General features: G+C 60.6%; 1 protein-coding gene across 4 annotated transcripts in view; it reads left to right on the forward strand.

Moving 5' to 3' along the window:
• PIEZO1 (piezo type mechanosensitive ion channel component 1) overlaps positions 1-16018 on the forward strand; it is a 56164-nt gene that overhangs the window by 7190 nt on the left and 32956 nt on the right. The window lies entirely within an intron of this gene.

Here is a 16018-nt window from a genome sequence, read left to right on the forward strand (position 1 = left end):
CAAGAGTCAGACACTTAACCATCGGAGCCACCCAGGCACCCCTAAAGGGAGCTTTTAATGGGAAACAGCAGCCCATTTCGGTGCCCACTGAGCCACCCGCTGCTTGTCCTTTCCTACATGCGGTGGGCTGGCTCACAGCTCCTAGGGGGCACTCCAGAGGGCCAGGCTTTGTCCCAAGGCAGGTCTGTGTCCTGTGGCAGAGAGGAGGTGCTCTCATGCTGTCCCCCAGAGGAGCAGAGGACACCATGCTGAGGTGCTGGCTCCCCTGCGGGCTTGCACCTGTGCCATCTGCTGGACATTGCAGATGCCATCGGTCTGCGCTGGCATGCCACCTTTGCCAGTGCAAACGTCCCCAAGTGGCAGCTCCCCAGCCCCTCCCAACCTGCCAGCCCTCCATCTGCACCTGCCCCAGACCTTGCTCCGTGGCCTTGTCCCTGAGCTTATCCGGCCGCCCCTCCAGCTGACAGGTCGTTTGGGCACAAACCCCTGTGTCATGTCTCTGGCTCAGTGTCCCCCCCCCCCCCCCGATGCCCCCTGCAACTTCCACCTACCTTGCACGCTCCTGTGCCTAAGCGGGGCTCCTGTGGCAGCCAATCTGGGTGTGAAGTGTCTCCTGGGTCTCCTCGGTCTGTCTGCATCACACTCACACCAAGTGATGCTCATCACATGCGATATCTCTTGTGATGTGCCTCTAAAAGTTATCTGCTTAGAAACGTTGTTGCAGGTCTTTATTTTTGATTCATGGGCGTTCTTTTTGGGTCTAGATTCTAAACTTTTTATCAGCTATGTGTACTGCAAATGTTTTCTTGCTTTTGGCTTGCCGATTCTAATCTTTTATTTTTATTTATTTATTTATTTTTTAAAAATTTTTATTTATTTATGATAGTCACACAGAGAGAGAGAGAGAGAGAGGCAGAGACACAGGCAGAGGGAGAAGCAGGCTCCATGCACCGGGAGCCCGACGTGGGATTCGATCCCAGGTCTCCAGGATCGCGCCCTGGGCCAAAGTCAGGCGCCAAACCGCTGCGCCACCCAGGGATCCCATAATCTTTTATTTTTTTAAAAAGGATTTTATTTATTTATTTATGAGAGATACAGAGAGAGGCAGAGACATAGGCAGAGGGAGAAGCAAGCTCCATGCAGGAGCCTGATGCGTGTCTCGATCCTGGAACTCCAGGATCACGTCCTGAGCCAAAGGCAAATGCTCCACCACTGAGCCACCTAGGTGTCTCTAATCTTTTTTTTTTTTTTTTTTTTAAAGATCTTGTTTATTTATTTGACAGAAAGTGAGCACAGCAGGGGAAGGGGCAGAGGGAGAGGGAGAAGCAGACTCACACCACCCCTCAGCAGGGAGCCCGATGTGGTCTTGATCCCAGGACCCAGAGATCATTACCTGAGTCAAAGGCAGATGCTCAACCACTGAGCCACCTGGGCCCCTCTCTAATCCTTTTCTTAAGTGTCTAATCAGGAGTAGGCAACCATAATTCCAAGTCCCGTTAGCTTGTCATGTACTGTGTTTATGGGGTCGCCTTCCCACCACCACACCCTCCTCTGCCCGGTGTGCTGTGACTGCAGCCTGGGTGCTGGCACTTGGCAGGCTTCTTGGTGTGTCCTGCCTGGCAACCTTGAGCTCTGACTAGATCCTCCACTCCTTCTGGGGCACCTCCTGTTCATCCCCGGCCTCCTGCTCAGACCTCTCCCCCCAGGGCCTCTGACCCACAGTCTTCCGGAGACTGCCTGCTGTCACCTGCTGTTGTCCTGGGGCTGGACATGGCTGGGACTCTGGTCAGCCCGGCCTCCCCTGGGCTGTCTGTTGGGTGAAGTGGGTTTCTTTCATCTGCTGGTGGGCCTCCTGCTCCATTGTCCCCCATTGTTCTGGGACACAGCGAACACCTGTGTGCACAGCATGTTTTCCTTCTCCCAACTGTCTCCCCTCAGGATAAGGTCCCTGGAGTCGCACCACTGACTCCAGGTCTGGGCAGCCCCAGGGCCTACAGACGTTGCATCTGGTGTGCCCCACTAGGTCCTCCAGTCCCCGACTCCGCCTCTGTGTTCATGATGTCCTCGAGCTCTCAGCACCCGCCTGGCAGATGAGCTGGCTGCAGGTCCTTGCCCAGGCCCACCCCAGTTCCCGCTTCCTTTCCTGCCTCCTGGACCAGCACGGTCGTGTGGGCCGTAGGAGGCGCATACGGAGAGGCTCTGGACGCCTGTCACGTGGACACTTTTCGAGGCTGCCCTCTGAAGCTCCAGGTGTCTGGGGTCACAGCCACCCCCTGATTCCTGAGCCCTGTGTGGTGACACTTCCTGTCCTGCCTCAGAAACTGTGTCCTGGACCTTATCACCAGGCACATCTTGGTAGCCCAGAGCGAGGTGGCTGGGATGGGCCCTAATCTCTGAAGGTCAGAAGCAGGGCCTCAGCAGTATGGGGGAACATGGGGGCACTCGCTGGTGTAGGTGGTGATCCAGGGACAGGGGCTCAGAGGTCCCATGGGGAGCCTCAGGGCCAGGCAGCCCCAGTCCTTTGGCAGTGGGCACTCTGCTTATTACTCTCACCTTGGCAAAGACTGTCCTGCTTCAAGGGGCGGGTGGACCTCCTGAGGATGACCCCAGCCACCACGGAAGCAACATGTGGGGGTGTCGTCTGGCTGGGAGGCTGTTCCACATGGGATCCTGGACCCTGGGGGGGAGAAGGGGAGCCCTGGGCCCTGTATCCCTATGTCCTGTGCCTGAGGCCCTCCTCTCCTCATGGAGGCAGCACCTGTCCATCCATCCTGTCCTCTGAGGGGGTCTGTACTCCACTCACTTGACCCCCTGCCTGTCTTCTCCTGTGCTCTCTTGCCCCATGGTCCCCGCCCTCTGTTGTCAGAGGGCACGCTGTCCACTCAGTCAGGATCCCCAGACCCCTGTGTGATAAGCAAGGGACAAGGTCAGGAGCTGAGTCCTGTGCCAGGGCCACAGGGGACACATCCCTTGGAATCTAGGAGACCCTGGGTCCCGAGGCAGAGAGAGGACTCCAGAGGAGGCCAGACACGCTAGGGGCTGGACAGGCTGTGCCATTTTCCGGAGCCTGATGGATGCTCTGGGCATCCCGAGGGGCCAGGAGCCATTGTGCCCATCTTGTGTCTTGGGGTGGGGAGGAGGCCCTGCGGTGGTGTTGAGATGAAGTGGCCCCTGTGGGGAGGCCGGTGCTGCCCAGGGTATAGGCCAGCAGCAGGTGGGTTCCAGCAGGGTGGCCTCAGTGGCTCCACCTTTGCCCAGGGTGACTTGAGGTTGTGGACAGAGAGGGGTCGTCCCCTCGAGAAGGTGGGGGGGCACTGGTGACTGTTTGCCGGGAAGGAAGCCCAAGCACTGTGCTCTCTCTGGCCGGGGGGCTTCCAGGGCATGCAGTGTTGGCAGGCTGTCTGGCAGTTATTGCAACTGGGGGCAGTGTCCTCATCAAATTGTCCTCGGTGGTGGCACCTGCTGGCAGCAGGGTCACATGAGTGCACGCAGCTGTCCGGGCCACTGGGCAACAGGGCTTGTCCCCAGCTTCCTTGCTGGCCACCATGCTGGGGTCAGGGACATCCACATGTGATGATGTTGGCCGCGGAGACACGAGGTGCTGGACCCCAGGGCCTCGGCTGTAGCGGTTTGGTCTTACCAGTGGCCTTGCAGGGAGTGGCCCCACTCTATGTGCCCGGAGAATGGGGGGCCTGCTGGGGTAGCCTTGGGACCTCATGACCTCTGCCATGTCCTGAATGCCGTCCCTGGGGCTCTCGCAGCTGCAGCCGTGCTGGCACTCAGGCTCAAGTGTGGGTGTGTGCCCCTGTGTTCCGTGGCTGCCAGGTAGCGAGAGTCCCCAGACCTGGAGGTTTGCGAGGCCATGTGTGGGAGACGGACGGGAAAGCATGGGCAGAAGCTTCTGCACGCGGGTCCCCCAGACCCAGCTGCTGGGCGCCCTGGGATGAGTTACACCACCTCTTTGGAGCAGCTTTGGACAGCCGCGAGCTCCGCGCCTGCAGAAGTAGGACATACCTCCCAGTGTGTCGCAGGCGGGCCCTTCCATCCGGGGGCCTCTCTATGTCCCAGTCATAAGAAGAGCACCTGCCCTGCTTAGCCTCGTGGCCCTCCGGGTGACCCGCCAGGTGGCGTGGGCTAAGGGACCTTGTGAAGTTGATCTGAGAGGCAAGGAGGGTGCCGCCTCAGGCTGCGCTGATAAGGAATCTGAATCAGCTGGTCCCGAGGTGGGAGGGCTGCACCTGCGGCCACTGGCCACCACCGGCATGGCATGCCACAGAGCGCTCTAATTAGGGAGCTCCTCAAAGCACGTCTGCGCTCTCACCGGGGAGGAATCTAGGGCAGCACGGTGATGTCCCAAAGCCGAGGTGGTGGCTGGTGGGGGGAAGATGCTGAGCTGCAGGCCCCCATGGGTGGGGACAGTGGAACCTGCTGGATTGGGCTGAGTCATGGGCTGCTGGGCACTCCTGCAGGACAGCAGCAGATGCATGTCATGGCTGATGTTTGGGCTGCCAGAAGGAGGGTCCTTCCCAGCCCGGAATGCAGGTGACCCAGGGTGGAGGGGAGTGGTTGGGGCAGGCATGTCACTGTCCTCACCCGGAGCCCTTGCTTGTGGCTGGAGGGCGCCTGTGCTGGCAGCTACCTCTCCCATCCCCTTACAAGGGAGGCTTCCGGTGGCCCCTCCGTGCCACCCCCCCCCCCCCCGCCCCCAGAAGGAGAATGCCTGTGAAGCTCCAGGGCAGAGAGCTTGGCCTCTGGAGACCACTCCCTGCTCTCAGGTTGGAGTTGGTGATGGAAGGAGCATGACAGTGGCCCTCCAGCCGCCGCCCCAGGGCCACCCATTCTCATGCATCCTCTCAGGGACCAGCCAGAGATTCAGCTTGAAGAGGATGAAGTTCCAAGTCCCGCCGCTGGAAGCTGGCTCTGGCCTCATGCCTGGTCAGAGAAGCATGTGTGTGGCTGGCATCAGGGGACCAGGAGATGGTTCAGTGGGGATGGGTGCCAGGCTGTCCCCATGGTGCCCGTGCAGGTCCCTGTCAGGCTCTCACAGGGCCCCACCAGACCCAGGCTGCGAGGACAGAATTGTGCCTTTTGGCCGGCAGAGTAGGTGGGGTGGGACCCCAGCCAGTGGACATCATGTGTGCTTGTGGGTGGGAATGGCCCTGGCCTTGGGGGCCTCTCGGTGGGAGGGACACCGTGGGGGAGGCATGAGGAGAGGTTTCTGCAGACCTGCAGGTGCCCAGGACGGAGAGAAGAGAGGGCAGGCCCCCACACTAGGCTTCTCCGGGCCTCAGTGGTTTCTCGCCGTCAGTGGCAGCAGCTAGAGGAGGTGCGCTTGAGCCATGCGGCCCTTCTGTGTGTCAGTGGGGACCCGGGGGACACAGCAGCCTGGGGGTGGGCCTGGCCTCATGCCCTTGAGACCTTGTCCTTCCTGCCACTTGGAGCCTATTGGGTCTCAGGACTCAGCCCTGACCTTTAGGAACAGGAGCGAGCAGGTGGCAGTAGGCCTGCTTGGGGCCAGGGCCTCACAGCTTTGCACAGGTAGCTGAGTCTCCCAGACCTGGCGTCGCTGTCAGGCTCCAGCAAGCTTTGTGTTAACAGAGAAAAGCCTGCTGGTATCATAGCATGAGAGTCAGCCGATACTAGTACCATGCCCATGGCAGTACACTGGCGTCACACAGGCCAATTCCCGGGTGGGTGGGGTCAGCGTCCCCGCTGTACAGCGTGCAGACTCAGGGGTAGCTTCTGGCCAAGGCCTGATGCCGCCAGGCTGCCAGGTCAGGACCAGGTCCTCGAAGGTAGTGGCAACTCTGGTCCTTTCTGACCTGCCCATTGTGGGTGGCAGCCTCAAGGGAACAGCAGCCCCTGGACAACCATCCTGGAACAGGGTCCAGCTGAGATAGGGGGGTGGACACGAGCCAGCCAGTTCCTCACTGCCGGGAAGGGCCCTTTGTCCCCAAGCCTCCCCTGGGGTCGAGGCTCTGACCCTGGGAAGTGGAGCTGGCCGAGGGCAGCTGGCTCCACCAGCCAGACTGACTGAGCCCTCCTGCCTCCCAGGCCCCCTCTCCATGGCCTCCCAAGACCCCCTTGGGTGTCTGCTGCTTGCTGCACTGTTAGGAATTAGATTAGTTTCCATAAAAACAGGATGCAGTGGGCGAGCCGGCAGCGCGTCCCTCTTTTTCCAGGAACTGAACATATAGCGCTGGCCAGGCCAGCCCTGTCCCCACCCGCCATCTCCCCCAGGGCATGAGGAGCTGCACTCTCTGCTCTCAAAGTGACTGCTTAATCAGTTCTGGGGACTGTGTTCCATCACCAGGAGCCAGCGCTGACCGTGGCCCTTGGCTTGGCGGGGCTGCCCACGATGGCATGGTGCTTCAGACCTTGGTCTGGAGAGCCTGTGGAACTGAGGAGGTCGGGGGGAGCTGGGCCAGGGGTGAGGGCACACCTGTCACCAGTGCGGTGGGGAGCTGGGTCCTGAGGCAGGCTGCCCACAGCTCAGTTGGGAGGGGCGGGTCCAGCCTGGTGTGTCACTCACTGGCGGAGTGATCTTGGGCTGTGACTTCCCTTCTGTGAGCAGGCAGCAGCAGGGCCTCTCTCCACCGAGGGCTTGTGTTGGAAGGGCGGCCCTGCCTTGGCTGAGCTGCTGGCACACGTGGTGCTTGGCACTTGGTGGGGACCTGAGATGTGGGGGGTGGGGGCTTTCCAGGGAGGCCTGGGCTTCACGCCTCAGGAAGCAGAAGGGCAGGGCTGTGTGGGCCTCTGCGCCCTCAGCCGCCAGTAGGGCCTCTGGCTTCATTCTCTTGGGAACTCAGGGATGGCCCAGATGGGCTTGCAGGAGGCCTGGCCTCGCACCTCCTTTTGTTCTTTCCTGCCCCAGACAGACCACAGCTGCAGGCCTGAATGCCCTCTTGGAAGTGACCCTGGATGGATTCCGGAGCTCAGAAGTGGCTCTTTCTAGAAGGATATCCTGAAATCCTAGAGGAGGGAGTGGGATCGCAGGGAGGTGAGCTGAGTCAGCTTAGCATCGCGGACCCTGTAAAATCTCCGACGGCAGAGGACATGCAGGCGTGAGGCTTGGAAGCAGGTGTTTATTGCCTTCTGCGCTGCTCTGCGTCCAAACCTCAGAGTGGAGGACAGGGAAGTGAGTGTTGGGTGTGCTGTTCAGGGCACCTCACGTGAGCAGGGGACAGAGCCCCGTGCCTCCCCGTGCCTCGATGCCCCCGGGGCTGCTCTTCTGTGTGGGGCCAGGCTGCTTGTTGGGAGCAGACCATGTTGATTTTTCCCTTGCTCATATCATGAGCTTGTTGAATTTCCAGAGAACACGCGGGGCCTCTGGCAGCCTGTCCTCCCAGGCCTGCAGCCACCTGGGTCTGGGCTGTAGAGCCAGCCTAGAAGCTCCGCACCGGTGGGGCAGTCAGAGCAGTGGGGCCAGAGGGACCAGGATGCGTAGGTCATCCTCCACTGGAAGCTGTATACATGCACACGCACACACATGGGGGAGCAAGGAAGGCGTCTGTGACAGGCCCGGGCTCCTGAGGCAGGCAGGGAATTCAGGCAAGGGTGGATGTTGCAATCCTGAGTCCACATTCCACAGGGCAGCCCCAGAGATTCCTTCTTTCCCAGGGGCCTCCTCTGCTCGGTTCATCCGGTTGGCTCATGGAGGGTCATCTGCTTTGCTTACAGTCAATGGATTTAAATGTGAAACAGCTTCCCCAGGTTGACGCAGAAGCCACCACACCCAGCCCGGCCCGTTACAAAGGCTGGTCCCCGGACGGTGCACTGTGCTGGTTGGCTCAGGACGTATCTCTCATCACACCCCCGGGCTCTCTGACAGGTCCCCTGACCTCCTGCCTGATCCAGAAAGCAGATTGCAGCTCAGGTTCGCCAAGGCCACCCCCAGCAACACTTGTCATCTGGTCCTCACACTGTCTCTGCAAGGGGCTTGCATGCTATTTGTGGGGTGCCTTCTGAGGGTAGGCTCTGTGCTGGGGTGGATGTTTGCTGGGGAGGAAGGGTCAAGGGGCCAATGCCCAACGACCCATTTCTCTAAGAGGGAGACAAAGGCAGACAGTGGGAAGGCGGAACCAGGGTTAGGGACTCCCATATAAAGACACAGGTGAGGACCGCCACCACCCTAAACACCCAGCGCCCCCAGCCCCCACATTCCCTCAGCCCTGCAGAGGGCCTTTGTCCCCTTACCCCACCTGGCCAGTGACTCCGCCTGGCCTGCCAGTGGGAGGTGCCTGGGTGGCATTCCTCCCTCTTGCTCGGAAGGGCCCCCAGAGAGCAGGGCCAACCGGGCTCTGCTCTGCGGCTGCCCGTTTGCACAAGCCAGACTGGAGAGGCTGAGACTCAGGGTGCTGTGGGCTGGCTGAGTCACAAGGGTGAGGTTCTGAGTCAGCACCCCAACCCCGAGTCCTGGACTTATGGCTGGGGAGATTGAGCACTTGGCCTGCTTGGGGCAGACCCCCATGTTTGGAAGGGTAGCCCTGGCCCTGAGGGTGGCCACCAGATTCACCACTTAACAGTGGCCCAGAAGCTCCTCCAAAGCCCCGCCTGCTGCAGTAGAGTGGACAATGTCTTCGTCCTGGAGATAGGGCGGTGGACACGAGCCAGCCAGTTCCTCACTGCCGGGACTTCAGGACGGCTGCCTGAGGCCAAAGGAGTGGGGGCTCCACATGGCAGGAACAGAAAGCTGTTGTCCTTGAAGAGGAGGCCCCAGGTCACACTGTCAGGTTGGATGCAGCATCAAGACACAGGTGTGAGGGGTCTGAGTGACTCGGTTAGATGTGTGACTCTTGATTTCAGCTCAGGTCATGATCTTGGGGTTGCAGGGATCGAGCCCCGCATGGGGCTCTGTGCTCAGTGAGGAGTCTGCCCCCCGCCCCATTGACACTCACACCTTCTCTCTAAAATAAATAAATACATCTTTTTAAAAAACCAAATACAAAAGACAGACACAGCCAGTAGGTTGTGATGAACGGTCATGTCGCCTGCTCCTTCTGACTTGGAAAAAGCACATCAGGTCCTTTAGGTCTCTAGACAACCTTCTGGAGAGTGGATTCTGAGTCTAGGGCACATCCCTGTTCCTGGAGAGCTTGAGCATCTATGCTGCCACTGAATTCTCAGGTGATGCTGGTGGCCTGGCCTGGGAACCCACTTTAAGGACCACAGCCAAACAGAGTGGGTTCTTTTTTTTTTTTTTTTTTTTTTTTCAGAGTGGGTTCTTTCTTTCTTTCTTTCTTTCTTTCTTTCTTTCTTTCTTTCTTTCTTTCTTTCTTTTTTTTTTTTTTTTAATAGAGTGGGTTCTGCTACAGTTTGGCACTGCTGGATAGAGGGGTCATAGCAGATCCATTCTGTGGCGGAGACGCAGAGTGGCATACTGCCTTCCCCTGGGTTTCCTGAGAGCATTTCCACCCCAGGGCCTTTGCACTGGACCATCCTCTGCAGGATCTCCAGGCCCAGGTCCCATCTACCCCCAGGGGAAAGGCTTGTTCTCATCCTGCTTCTTTGTGCACTATTTAGTCGTCCATCGTTGCCCCCAAGAGACTGCACCGAGGCAGATCTCTGGCTCTCATGCCGGTCTTCAACACTCCTGGGCTTAGGCCTGAGCCTAACATGGGCAGGTCACATGTGTTTATCATCTGGGGTCTGCGGCAGGTGTGGACTCGTGCCAGCTCGCTACCCTGGCTGTTTACACTCACCCCAGAGCTGTCTGGTCACCTTGTTGGTCACCCTCTGGCCTGAGGTAGCCGACCTTGCCCTAGGACAGCTCCAGGTGGGGCTGTTGTCTAGGGCAGGGGAGTGGCCCCTGTGCTGTATGGTGGGTTCTGTCGCTGTGTGAGGGGTGGGTGGCCTGTGCTCACACCTGCAGGGGCAAGTGGAGAGGCCTGTGTCTTGGCTCAGGAGAGTCCCCGTGTGCTGTGGCCTTGTGACAGCCATCATTTCAGGTACTGTTGGGGTGCCTCTTGGGGGACCTAGCTGTCCTATCAATTAGCCTGGAATTTTGGTCTGGGGGTAAGGCGGCCACGGCAGCTTGGTTTACCCAGAGCCTACTGCTGTCTCGATCTGCTCCAATCGGCTTGGCCCATGAGGTCTCTGGACAAGGGCCTGAGGGCTGGTCTGAGACCGGGGCATCAGGTGCATGTGCTAGGTCAGGGGGGGGCAGGCTTCACACCTTCTTCTTTGGTTTTATTTATTCACTTAATTTTAATTTTTGAGAGAGAGGGAGGGAGTGTGAGTAAGGGGAGGGGCAGAGGGTAAGGATCTTGAGCCCTAATGCAGGGCTCCATCCCACAGTCCTGAGGTCACTGTCTGAGCTGAAATTAAGTCAGATGCTTGACCGACTCAGCTGCCCAGACGCCCTCTTTTTCCATTTTGTTTTATTTTATTTTGCTTTTTAAAGACTTTATTTATTTATTCATTCACGAGAGAGACATACAGAGGCAGAAACATAGGCAGAGGGAGAAGCATGCTCCCTTTGGGGAGCCTGATGTGGGACTTGATCCCAGGACCCCGGGATCATGCCCTGAGCCGAAGGCAGACGCTCAACCACTGAGCCACCCAGGTGTCCTTCTTCTGTTTTAAACTGGACTCTGGTTCCTGAAGCCAGAGACCGCCCCGCTGCCCCAAGCCAAGCTGACTGCTATACAGTCCATCTCCTAGATCCTCGGTCACCTGGGAGGACAGGGTCACACCTGCTACCCCCACTGTCTAGACGGGGGACAGAGGCTCACAGAGGAGTGGTGGCTTCTAGCCAGCCTGGCACCTCCCACCTTCAACTGCCCTCTTCCACAGACGTGGGGCCCTCATCCTAGGAGGATGTTGGCGCCTGCTGGCCATGGGGCACTGGGCAGACCTGTATCTGCCCTGTATCCAGGGCTGTATCCAGGGCTCTGCAGGGGGCGGGGCGGGGGGTATGCCTGTCTGGAGCAGACTCTGTCCTATGACCTGACCTGTGGGATGTGAGGTGGCCATCCAGGGATGAGGCAGGCACAGCTGTCAGGGCCGGTTCTCCACACGGATGCCCGGGTCTGCTTGTCACAGTCTGGGGGTGCAGCTCTGCAGAGAACCCCTTTCCTTGTGGCTGGAGGAGGTCCTGCCTGACCCTGGAAGTCTCAGTGACAGGGACTCAGGAGAGCAGGGACCTGAGGAGCTGACGGGGGCCCTGGACAGGCCTGTCCCACGCGGCTCCAGGCCAGACGGCTTCAGGTGCCTCCCCCCGCCCTTCTGCCCCCCCCAACACGGTAGGGGGGTTCCTTTGTCGCTGTGAGTTCATCCCCTCCCTGTGGCCCCAAGCTCTGGGTGGCCTGAGGTGGGGGATGTAGACATGGGTGGGGGTGCCATGTGGGGCTTGGGCCATCCAGTCCCTCCCTGGGGGCTCCGCCCCCGCATGTTTACCTGTGGCCACAGCAGGATGGCCTGCCTGGGAGGGCCGTCCCCCGTGGAATGCAGGCCCCACCCGAGCCTGAAGCCTCAGCCTCTATGCCTGAGCGCCTCTGCTGGCAGGTCATATGGGCTAGTGGCCGGGTGCTGACCCTGCTGGGGCACAGCCCACAACAAGCAACAGGCCCTGGTCCCCGTGTTTTCCAGGGAAGCTCCGCAGGTCCTGGTCCCAGGAGGGAGCCACCAGAGTCTGATGTGAGGGGCGGTTCTGCTGGCAGGGTGGGGGCCTTTGTGCAGTGCCAGGGGTCTCCACTTCCTAGCACTTGAGTGGGGGTGTGAGTGGCTGCCAGGGGAGAAGCATGAGGAATGCAGAGCCCTGTCGGTGCTCCGGGCCCCAACGTGACCCACAGAGCAGGGGTGCCCACCGTGTGGACCATGTGGTGGCTCCACTTATGACACTTTGGGGTCAGAGGGTCTGCAGATGGTCACGCAGCTGGGCTTCCCACACCGCCCACCAGCCTGCTTCAGGGTGCCTGATCTGCACAGCAGGGGCCTCGTGGCATCAGTCAGGTCTCCGGATGCCTGGACACCCGTGGGTCCTGCCCTCACCTGTGCCGTCCTGCACTGTTGCTCTGCAGCTGCCCTCCTCACTTCTGAAGCCGCTTGGAAGGGCAGTCTGGTGAGGCTGGAAGGGCACCTGGGCTCCCCGACCCATGAGGACTGGGTGGGAGGCCTGTGCTGGGTGTCTCTGGGTACCCCGTCGCTGTCCCCAGCCCACAGTGGCCACTGGGTTCCCCCTCAGGCCTAGGAGTCACCGTAGCTTCATGGAGCTGGCCCGGGGAGGGGCCCTGCCCTGTGAAGTCGGGAGAGCCATAAAACCCAGTGTCCCGGCCCGTGCTAATTAAACCCTCGGCTGCAGCAGGGCCCTGGGCTCTTGGCCGGGTTCCGAGTAGGTAACACAGTGTCCTTGGCATCGGCTGCGGGGGCCCTTGTGGTGTCCTGGGCCACCCCACAGGGCCCTCGTGGTGCATCTGCCCTATCCTCTGCTGAGTTCAGGCCAGCTCCCGTCCCGGGACAGGGAAGGACCCTCGGAAGGCCTCCTGGGTCTTAGAGCTTTGTAAACTGGTCGCAGCTGGTGCTCTGTATCCCTGAGGCCAGCCTGCAGGCACCCCCTTTTCTGGGCCTGAGTGGCGCTGTGGACGGTACTGGAGCCACCTGGGGACAGCAGAGTGGGCCCCTTACCGAGGTTGGCTTCCTGGGTGGAGGGTGGCAGGGGCATGGCGCCCTGGGGCGCAGGGAGTGTTTCATGGGGGCAAGGCGCAGGCGGTGGGATGTGTGAGTGGAGCATGCAGGTGCAGGTGCCGGGGGTTCCTGCAGGGCCCATGGGCCTTGCTTGGGCGGCCAGTGAGGTGGCGGAGTCCCTTGGGCTCCCTTCCCCCCCGCTGCCTTTGGCTCGTGCTCCATGGGTGCCAGCCTATACTTGCCTTCCATGACCACGGTCCTGTCCCCAGAGGGGAAAGGGGACTCTGGTCAGGCCAGCTCCCTCCCAGGCCGACCTCCCCATCTTCCTCTTTCAGAAAGGTGGGATAGATCCAAACCTCTGGTCCTTCTGGGTCAGGGCCTGGCTTCAGGGTTTATAGGGAAGCAGGGCAGGTGTGGCCACCCGAGTGCTGTAGGGGCCAGGAGGCCCTGTCTCGAGGGCAGCTCTAGGATAGGGTGAGGGACAGCCCAGCCCCTGTGCCACGTCTGCCCCCACCCCCCGCCCTCTGGCAGAAACTAGTAGGGAAGTGTTTACGGGTTTCTCCTGCAAGCCAAGTAAGGCAGAGTGAGCAGCTCCCGGGACCCACGGTGGGTGGGGGTGGGAGCCGTGGGGCTCAAATTGAGACCGCCCCCCACTGCTGCAGCTGCCCTGGCTAGGCAGTGGTCACCTGGGACCCTGACCCACAGTCCCTGGGCCCCACCTGGCCTCCCCAGGGCTTTGCCAGGCTGGTGGCAGAAGGCAGGCCTGAGAGGTACCTGCCCGGGGCAGGAGAGGGTAAGTCTACTCTTGCCGCTGCCACGGTGCCTTAGGGACTTGGATGAGTCGTGCCCCCACCAGCCCGTGGCCGCTGTGGAGCAGGAATGCCTGAGCCACACGTCTGACCCCTTCTGTGCTGTGTCCCTCCCAGTCTTTAATCTCTGGGGCCTGTTCACTTGTTAACCACCCAGGACACATGATGAGAAAAGGACCCTCTGGGAACCCTGGGTGGCGCAGTGGTTTAGTGCCTGCCTTTGGCCCAGGGCGCGATCTTGGAGACCCAGGATCGAATCCCATGTCGGGCTCCCGGGGAATGGAGCCTGCTTCTCCCTCTGCCTATGTCTCTGCCTCTCTCTCTCTCTCTGTGTGTGACTATCATAAATAAAAAAAAAAATTTGGGGATCCCTGGGTGGCGCAGTGGTTTAGCGCCTGCCTTTGGCCCAGGGCGCGATCCTGGAGACCCGGGATCGAATCCCACATCGGGCTCCCGGTGCATGGAGCCTGCTTCTCCCTCTGCCTGTGTCTCTGCCTCTCTCTCTCTCTCTCTCTCTCTCTGTGACTATCATAAAATAAATAAAAATTAAAAAAAAAAAAAAAAGGACCCTCTACTCAGGGGAACACCAACTGCCACTGGGTAAAGTCCCATCCGGGATCGTATGTGCATTGACACGCATGAATCCTGTTTCTGTTTTGGTTTACACAAGAGGAATCCTGTGCACAGGTGGCGGCGGCGATGTGGGTGTGGTGTTGGGGTGCCTGAGGGTAGGCCTGCGTTCATCCTCTCCTCCCTTGAGCTGGGCGCTGTTCTCTGGCAGGGGACCCGGAGGGTGCAGAGTTGGGGTCCCCCCACCAGTGGAGGAAACAGGCACACAGAGTCCCCTGCAGAGCCACCAGATTTCAGACTCCAGCCCCTTGGCTCCCCAGTTTCACAGGTTGGGAGCCCGAAGCCCAGAAGAGGGTGAAGACGTTTGCTGCTATGTTGTACACCTGCTTCCAGACCACTCAGCCTGCAGCCTCGGCCCATCTTGCTGTGACCGAGTGGCCCAGGCCCCGTCCTCAGGGCCTCACCCCGATCCTCAGGGCCTCACCCCTGCAGGAGGGTAGCAGGAAGAAGGGGAAGTGCCTTGCCCTCTGAGGTCCTGGCACCCCTGAGAGGGACCTGCTGGGAGGATGGGCAGCTCTGCCCAGGTCCTGGTGTGGCCCCGCCTACCCGTAGCTGCCCCCACAGACCTGCTAGCCCTGGAACAACCCTCTCTGCCCCATGTCCCTCCTGTAGGCTATCCTGTAGGGCATGGGTGGTGGCCCCCATCCAGGCCTCCTGGCCTCTCCTAGAGACACTGTCAGCTTCTCGTGCTGACACGGGCCCTGGAGTGACACCAGAGCTTCTGTCCCCCGGCAGCCAGAGGCCCCGTGAGCCCCCGAGGTCACTAAGTCCACGCTGACCTCTGCCTTTCCACACTGCTTCTGCTCGGCGTGCAGTGCCGGCCTGTGGGTCCCGCCAGCAGTGTTTGTTTCCTGGAGCCCCCCTGCAGGTGGTACTGAGATGCCCACCTCGGGGTCATCGAAGCCCCTGTTGGCATGTGAAGTGGTCACACCTCACCCCTACGGCCTTTCATGCTGTGGGTGCTTTGTTCACCCTGCTTTACAGACTGGGGAACAGGCTCAGAGTTGCACTCCCGCAGGAGGGAGGTGGTGGCAAAGGTCGAGACCCACCTGACACCCAGGCCAGCTGCAGGGGACCCGTCCCAGGAAACGTGTGCTGATGCAGGGTCCCTGGGGTCCCCCCATGGGGGGGGCCGTGGGGTCCTGCCCTGTGCATAGAATGTCCCAGCTGAGCACTGTGGTGTCCCCACCTTCCCTTCCTGACCTGGCTGCAGCTGAGCCCCCAGTTCTGTCACCTGAGGGATGTGGGGGCGAGGGGGGATCCAGGGGCTGCTTGCTGGAGGTGGCCGTGTGGGCTCCGGCCTGCTGTGGGAGGGTCTGTAAAGGGTTAAGCATGTGCTGGTGGGGGGGGGCGCGTGAGGGGCCAGGCAGGAGGGAGCCCTTTCCTGCCCAGCCAGGCTCGCTCTCCCCCCACCCCCAACCTATTGTTCCTGGCTCGGGAAGAGGCATATTTCCCCCATGAGGTCACAGGCCAGCCTGGGCAGCCTGGGTGGGGAGGTGGGGGCTGCCTGGGCAGGGCAGGCCAGGTCCCCTCCAGCTGAGTTTCTTCCTTCTCTGCATTAGCCTGGGGCTCACCAAGACTTCCTCTGGCCTTGCCCCAGTCTGAGTTGTCTGCAAGGCCCAAGGACATGCCGCCTCTTCCAGGCAGCGTGCTCTGATACCCTGGGCCGCCTCTGCAGCCACAGGCGCACTGAGCCCGGCAGCCTCGATGGCTGGGTGGAGCACCCTTGGAGCCCTGCCTGTGGACCTGAGTCCGGCTGTACCCTGCAGAGGCCTTTCCTCTCTGGGACCCTCCCCATCCTCATCCGAACTGAGGGGGATCGTGAGCAGTGGCCTGGTTCCGCTCCTGCGGCCTGTTTGCCTCTGCTCCCTTGCTGGCCAGCCTCCTGCCCTGTCCCCGGTCCCTGACATTGGGGAGGGCGGCTGGCTGAGAATGGGACCTGAGCCCCTTCTGTT

The sequence above is a fragment of the Canis lupus genome, chromosome 5 (genome assembly GCF_003254725.2).
Source record: "Canis lupus dingo isolate Sandy chromosome 5, ASM325472v2, whole genome shotgun sequence".
Classification (NCBI taxonomy): Eukaryota; Metazoa; Chordata; class Mammalia; order Carnivora; family Canidae; genus Canis; species Canis lupus.